This window comes from Chelonoidis abingdonii, chromosome 1 (genome assembly GCF_003597395.2).
Source record: "Chelonoidis abingdonii isolate Lonesome George chromosome 1, CheloAbing_2.0, whole genome shotgun sequence".
Lineage (NCBI taxonomy): Eukaryota > Metazoa > Chordata > Testudines > Testudinidae > Chelonoidis > Chelonoidis abingdonii.
Window position 1 is genome coordinate 242,031,718 of NC_133769.1, and position 8,395 is coordinate 242,040,112.

Here is an 8,395-nt window from a genome sequence, read left to right on the forward strand (position 1 = left end):
AGGGAGCTGACCCAACCAGTTAAGGAAGAAGCACCCTGCTTAAACTAGCGCACTTAAGCCTAGACTCGAGTGATGGGCACCAGGAGGCCAGGTGGAAAAAGAGAGGGGCTAAAGGCTCACCAGAAACCACAAAGAGTCAGACAACTGACAGAGAAGAGGATCATGAGGTTGGACTGCCCAAACCAAGAGACTGGGGAAATGCCTAGGGCTCCATATAATGTTATGCCTGCGGGAATGGGGACACATAGCTGCACAATGTTCCCAATGCTAAGGAGCGATGCAGGGTGTAACCTGGGGAACTAGAGACCCATGCTTCCTAATCCACCTTTGTGGGGGTCTCACTAACCTCACCTATGTACACCGACCAAGTTAAAACTAAATGGGGTAGAGGACCACAGCACTGGTTGATTCGGGAGTGCTATCATGCTTGTGTTGGGGAACTTGTGAAGTGTAGTCAGTTGCTGTGTGGCTAAGCGTAGGGGGATAACATGCGTCCATGGGACAGTTTGGTTTACTACCCCACTACCAGTAAACTCGAAATTCAGGGAAACACTACTGAGGTAGCAACAGGTGTAGTCCCTAAATCCCATAGCGGTGCTAAGGGAGGGACACTATCACAGAGGTTTGGAAACTTACTCCCAGTAGGAGGATTGGAGGAAAAGGGGTACCCTGAAGTTAGTGAGGCCTCCATAGCAGACTGTCAACCCCCGGTTTTCTCTGAAATATCCCCAGATTTATTTTCCATTCCCAGACATGGTAGAAAGTCGAAAAGGGAAAGGAGGGCAGCTAAGGCCTTGGGAACCCGAACACTGACTCAGAGCCAGAGGGTCGCTCTCGTAGGCAGGCAGACCCGAGCAGCTGAAAAGGAGGCCACCCCAGATGGAGAAGCACCCGAGTCTGACCCCCACCCTAGCGTTTCTGAACCAGTAGAGGTAACAGAGACTGGGCCCCTAGATCTTGCGCAGATTAGTCCCAGAAAAGGAAATTTTGGACGAGACCAGGCCAAAGACCCAAGGTACGACAACATTAGGAAGGAGATGACTGAAATAGATGGGGTCCCCATGGAAGGGAAAACGCAGGGACCAGGACCCTACTTCATAATGAAGAAGAATCTTTTATACCGGGTTGTACCAGTACAGGGGCAGAAGATACAGCAGATCCTAGTACCTCACAAACACCAGAACACTGTATTAAGTCTTGCTTATAGTCACCTTTTTGGGGGGGCATTTGGGGGTAGAGAAGACCCTGGCACGAGTCCTAAGACGGTTATTCTGGCCCGGAGTATATGAAGAAGTGTGGCGGTACTGTGCGTCCTGCCCGGAGTGTCAGCTGCACAGTCCCTGTCCCCACCTGAGGGGACCTTTAGTACCCCTTCCCATCATAGAAGTCCCCTTTGAGCGAATAGACATGGACCCAGTGGGACCCCTGGAGAAGACGGCTCGGAGCCACCAATATATACTTGTTGTTTTGGACTATGCTACTCGCTACCCAGAAGCCGTCCCCCTGCGGAACACAGCCTCAAAAACGATATCCAAAGAGCTGGTGGGAATCTTTGCCCGAGTGGGGCTACCAAAGGAGATATTAACAGACCAAGGAGCCCTATTTATTTCAAAACTAATGAAGGACCTTTGTACGCTGCTCCATATACATAACCTAAGAACTTCAGTCTACCATCCGCAGACTGATGGGTTGGTAGAAAGGTTTAACCGAACCCTCAAGGCTATGATAAGGAAGGTGGTAAGTCGGGAAGGGAAGGATTGAGACGCCCTACTACCCTATCTTATGTTCGCTATCTGGGAGGTACCTCAGGTTTCAACTGGGTTTTCCCCCTTCAAGTTATTATACGGCCATCACCCCCGTGGCATACTAGACATCGCCAAAGAGATCTGGGAAAAGGAACTCAATAAGAGGAGAAATATAATAGAACATATAATACAGATGCGAGACCAGAGAGCCCGTGTCACCCCTATTGTATGGGAACATTTGGAAAAGGCTCAGGAGGCCCAAAGAACCTATTACAATTGCCAGGCAAAAGTCCAACAGTTCCAACCAGGGGATTGGGTGATGGTGTTGGTACCCACAGCAGAAAGCAAGCTTCTGGCCCAATGGCAGGGGCCCTATGAGGTGGTTGAACCCGTGGGAGAAGTAACCTACAAGGTGCGGCAGCCAGGATGCCGAAAACAAGAACAGATTTATCACATCAACCTTCTGAAACCCTGGCATGCACAAGAGGCATGCATAAGTGTCCAAAAAGACTTAACCCAGGAAAACAAGCCTTCCAAACAGGTGAGAGTGTCTCCTGGTTTAACACCAGACCAGAAGAATGAGGTGTCTGAGATGATCTTCCAGAACCAAGATGTGTTCTCGACAAAACCGGGTCGAAAAACCAAGACGTATCACCACATCGTCACGAACCCTGGGGCCAGAATAACAATGAGGACCTATTGGGTGCAAGCTGCCAAAAGGGAGGAAATAAAAGCAGAAGTAAAAAAAATGCTGGAGTTGGGGATCATCGAAGAATTCCACAGTCAGTGGTCCAGCCCAATCGTGCTGGTGCCCAAACCTGATGGTACCACAAGGTTTTGCAATGACTTCCAGCGACTAAATGAAGTATCCCAGTTTGACGCGTACCCCATACCTCGCATAGATGAGCTAGTGGACCATCTGGGTAATGCCCGGTACTTGACTACTCTAGACTTGACAAAGGGGTACTGGCAGATTCCCCTTGCGGAAGACACAAAGGAAAAGACTGCGTTCTCTACACCAGAGGGTCTTTTTCAATATACTGTCCTCCCTTTTGGACTACATGGGGCCCCAGCTACTTTCCAGTGCCTCATGGATAAGGTATTATGCCCACATAACAGTTATGCTGCTGCCTACTTGGACGATGTAGTCATTCATACCCCAGACTGGGAAAGTCACCTAGAGAAGGTGGTGGCAGTCCTTGATACCGTCAGGTGAGCTGGCCTTACAGCAAACCCTGCCAAGTGCACTGTAGGGTTTACGGAGGCCAAACATCTTGGCTACATTGTGGGAAAAGGTCAGGTAAAACCCCAAGTGAACAAGTTGGAGGCCATCCAAAACTGGCCGCGACCACGTCGCAAGAAACAAGTCTGGGCATTCCTAGGTGTAGTGGGGTATTACCGACGATTTATCCCCCACTTTGCCACAAGGGCAAGCCCCCTGACTGACCTACTGAAAGCCCATGGACCTGATCTGGTGAGGTGGTCTGAAGCAGCAGAGAACGCATTCACAGACCAAAGGACTGCCCTCTGCAGTAACCCTGTCCTAATAGCCCCTGATTTCACCAAGGAATTTATCCTGCAGACGGATTCATCAGAAGTAGGGTTGGGGGCCATTCTATCGCAGATGGTCAGGAAGGAGGAACACCCAATTCTCTACCTCAGTAGGAAACTCCTTCCGAGGGAACAAAAATATGCAGTGGTGGAGAGGGAGTGCCTTGCCGTAAAATGGGCCAGGGAAGCATTGCGCTACTACTTGCTCGGGTGCAGATTTATCCTTGTGACCGACCATGCCCCTCTCCAATGGATGCAGTGGAACAAGGAGAAGAACACAAGGGTGACCACATGGTTCTTATCCCTCCAACCTTTCCAGTTCCATTTGCAACACAGAGCAGGGAGCCGTCACAGCAATGCCGATGGCTTGTCACGTGTGTACTGTATGGCTTCCCAAGCTGCCCAACCCCTTGGTGTTGAGCAGCGGGGAGGGATATGTGACAGACCCAGGCCAGTGAGGTGCAGGAGTCTGGTCCTATTGGCATTCAGCGGGGGTGGGCGGGCACAAAGCCCGCGCCACTTTTAACTCCCGTAGAAAGACCCCAGGTCTGGACCCAGTAGTATGAATGAGATGAAAAAAACAGGATCGAGTTGAGTGCTATAAACTAAGGAACCTGATGGGACACCGAGCAGGAACCTCGGTGTACAGCCCACTGCTCCTCAAAGCGTCAAGGGAGCCAGTGGACACCGCCAGAGAACTCCGCTCGATTGCTGGGTGAACGGACAGAGGAGATCGGAGTAGCCCCACATCGCGAAGAAATCCCATCAGCCAAACATCCTCTCCTGGTGTTGTAGATGGCTAGTTTGGCCAGGGTAAGAGGAGGCTGAGAAGGAGATCCGCGACTTTTGTGGGGCCCCGGTTATGGGGAGTGCGATGACAAAAAGGTGAGGGAAAAGTGGAACAGAAACGCAAGAGACATTCGGAGATGAGCCGGACAGGGGCTGCAACCTGGCGCACTCCAAGTAAACGTGCGCGCGCGAGATGCGGTCCTTCTCGCCACAGAAAGAGCAGGTGTTGGGACAGGGGTGAGAGGCGCGAGTCATACCTGTTGTGCCTACGCCCGTGATGCGCGTAGTCCCGCGGGCCGGCAGTGGCGAGTACAAGCTGGCCCACCGGGGTCTCCCTCGAGAGGTGCAGGAGGTTCACGCCATTCTGGATCGGGGCGGGGTGAGATGGTGTGGTGTTAGTGAAGGGTGTGGAGCACGAGCGCGTGGAGATGGTCCGTGGCGCGGTTGGAACGAACCCGGCTGCACATCGTGCAGCCAGCGTGCAGAGAATTGAGGAGGTCCGATTGGGTCGGGCAGGGGCGGGGCCCTATAAAATGTCATGTGGGCCGGGGTGGAGGGTGGCGGGGCGTTGCCTCTCGTAACCTGGTCGAGTTAAGCGCCAGCACACACAGCGGCCTCACCTCCTGAAGTAGCGCGTAGTATAGGTCTGTGACGAGCCCGTGCGCCGGGTGCGACCGACAGGGAATCCAGCCATCTCCCCGGTTGTAGACCGGAGGTCTCGACCCTGGGCTCCGAACCAGCCTCCGGCGCACCGCGGGGGGACTCCACACCGCACACGAAGCTGGGGATGTGTTCATCCGCGAGAGAGGTCGGTCCGGTGGCTGCCAGGAGCTGGTCGCGGAGAAGGCTTCGCGAGGGTCCGGAGGAGATCTGGTGCTAAGACGCAGCCAGAGAGGCTCGCGGAACCTCTTCAAATGGAGGTAAAAGAGCTGGCGCGTGTATCGGAGCCCTCGGAAGCGCGAAACGGCGTCGCCAGTCGTCGCGGCGACTACCCGCACCATAGCAGAGCCTCTGCGGCTGGAGGGGAAAGACACGGACTGAGATGCAAGGCATTGCACCGCGTGGCCGGCCCTTCCTCCAGGGGCAGGTGGAGGACCCCTGCGAAGACCCAGGGGTGCGTTCGCCTGGCCAAAGACTCCAGAATCGTCGTCCGGAGGTGGGAGAAATCGGGGCGGGACCAGGGTGTTGAGCCGGTACCAGGCATGGGAGGGACCAGTCGTTAAGCAGCGGTGCCCTCCCCGAAGGAGAGGCACCGGGTTGTCCGTCCATTTCCGGGGGAGCCGTCCGCCACCTGACCTCCAAAACCGTGGCAGTTCCTCGGCGGAGATGGTGCGTGGTGAAAGGTACACGCCGAGATAGAGCAGGCCCGCGCTCCACCGATGGCCTGAAGTGCGAGTGGGAGGGAGCTCGCCTGACCCGTCCGACCACCAGGCCAGACGTCTTGACCAGTTAACCCGGTGCGGAGGATGGCAGCCGAGTACACAGCCTGGCAAGCCTCCCCCCGCGCCAGATCGCCGAGTCCTGGACCGAGGAGCACATGTGCATAGGACTGCCGACAGACCAGGCCCAGCGCTCCGGCTCCCGAAGACCCAACCCGCATCTCGACGGACGGAGCAGAGGAAGGCTCGATTCGCCAGTGTGTACAGCTGCCCGAGAGGACACTCCTAGCCGCACTCCCCACGAAGCTGACCGAGCTCGTCATGGTCCAGTTCGAGGACCTGACCAGACACCCGCAGAAGCGTACAGCACCTGGATGAAAACCAAAAAGGGGTCCGAAACCGAATGACTCGCAGTAGTCCAGAGATACCTTGATCCACCTCTGTCGAACGCCTTCTCCCTGATCCAGGGACAAGAGGCGAGCGAACGACAGACCATCCCTACACCTACTTCCAGTAAGGTCCCGACAGATACAAGTTATCACAAGATGTGTGGCCCGGGACGGTTGTAGGTCTGTCTGGATGGCAAGGCGTGCCAGCACGGGACCCTAGCACTGCACGAGATGGCCTTCTGCAACTGATTTGTAGTCCAGTGTGAGGAGCGAGATGGACCGGCCAATTCCGTAAGTTCGCGAGTCCCCGCTCTTCAGAATAGCTGAGCACGCTGCTTGCACGAGAGAGGGAGGACCCGCTCTGCAACGGACTCGGCCAGACGGACCAGGTCTGGGGCGAGAACGTCCCAGAACACGCGGTTTTAGACTCCACGGTCAGCCCGTCCAGCCCGGAGATTATTGGTGGGGCATGCGCGGAGGGCTTCCGAGAACTGGCAGAGTGAGAGGCAGCTCTAGCGGTCCCGGTCACCCGTGCCGACCGTCGGGAGCCCATCCAGAGTACTCTGCAAGCGATTGGATCGGTCGGATCGGGGAGAAAAGGGCCGCGTAGAAGGCCTGGCCCTGCCGCACATCTCCGCCGGGTCTACGTGAGGGGGTGCCGTCCTCCGCCAGGAGCAGGTGACGTGTTCTTGGCCCCCTCCTTTGTCTCCAGGGCGTAGAAGAAGCGTGAGCCGGCGATCATCTTCCCGAGGGGTGGATGCGGATCGAACAAAAGCCACCCAGGCCCGCTGGTCCTCGAGGGCTCGGAGTCCTCGCCTTCTCCCGGACGCTCCACAGAGGGATCGATCCTCGAGGGTGCCGCGCCAACGCCTCTCCACTCCAAGACCTCCCGCTCAGCTGCTCTATGCGCATCCTCCACCGGCTTGGCTCCCCGTTTCAGTCACGGCAGAAAGCCGGCGCGCACCTTCCCCAGATCCCCACCACCGACCGCGCGCGAGGAAAAGGCGCGCGTGCCCTCGCTATGGCCACCAAAAATCGAAAGGACGCCCCGAGCCCCGATCCTCCAGCAAACTATATTAAAGGCCAATAGGCCGGCCTGGGCTCTCCGCGCCGGAGAGCAGTCACGGTCTAGTGGTGATCCGAAAAGGGCCGGCCGAACGGCCAGAGGATGCGGCCGTAAAGGTGAACATTGTGACAGTTAATGCGGTCCAGCCGGAGTGGCGCGAACCGATGGGCCCCACCCGGCGAAAGTGAAAGTCGAGACGTCGTACGTGCGTGGTGGTCGCATCACGACGGTCCACAGGGAGTTGGCGTTCGACAATCTCCGGAGGACTCCTCGCGGCGGCGGCCTGCTCGGTCCCCGAGCGTCCCGTTCCCGAGGTTGGTTTAAAGCCTCCTCCCATTGACCAGGCACTCACGAGGATCCAGGGAGCCGATATGGAAGGGGGACGCATGCTGATAAAAACGGCAACCTTTCCGGGCCGATTCGGGGATAACTATTTGACGAGTAACTACCAAGCCCCTCCATGCGGACCGGAGGATGCAGCAGGCGGCCGGCACAAGCCTCAGCGACCCCAGGCACTCGGGCCAAGGTCGAGCGAGAAAACAGGCGTCGCCACCCCAGCGCGCAAACCGAGGAAGTGGCTAAAGTAGCCTCGTCCCCCACTCCAGCCGCCAGCTCGCTTCTGCGGCCGGATCTGTATGGGTTCCTGCAGGAAATCACAGAGTACCCCCTCCCGAGGTAGGAGACACCTGGTTCCTGCGGAGACCCATCTACAGCCCCGGGTGTTTAACGTGGCAAGATGTGGTGCATGAGGAGGGTGGGAGGGATCCTCGCCAGCAGGACACCCCCAGCCTCCGGCAGGCCGCGCAGCACAATCCGTGACCTACCCATTAGTGAGAAGAGTCACGAAAAGGCGGACCCCGGTAGGCCGCCGGCGGCCTGCTCTCCTCGTTACCCTCCATGAGGGCACCTCGCGGCCCGGAGATGATGGAATCCTCCCCAATTGCTGGAGCGCAAGCTGGACTTTGTTACGGGAGCCACGTGCTCCTCGGGAACTCCCGATCCCTCGCCTGGGTGCCGGGGTGCGTGTGGGAGTCAGATCGATGACTGATCGCCCCAGTGGGTGGCCCCGTCAAGCCCGTGGCCCACCGAGGCGGGCAGGCAGGGGCAGACCCCCGAATGGCGTCCGCGATGGGCTGACGCCACGCGACCCGCCTGCCTCCTGTTCAACAAGAGGTGGCGGAAGGAGAACAGCAGCCCCTTGGTGGGATCTTGTGTGGTTGGAAAAGATGTATAGTGGAAGCGCACCCTGGGGAGTATTCCGGCGGCACTGGATCACAGAGAGGTGAGGGGACAGGACAGGCTAACCATGGGAGTAGGGGGGATCAGGAGAAAACCTGTGAGGGGGCAGGTGGATCCTGGCCCCTATAGGTGAGCCACTGGGACTGGTGGCTCTTCCTGCAATGCTCAGGATCTGGGAAATGGAAGCGGTACCCTAATGATGCTTGGGCGCAGCCGTTGTTGAGAGAGATATCCTTC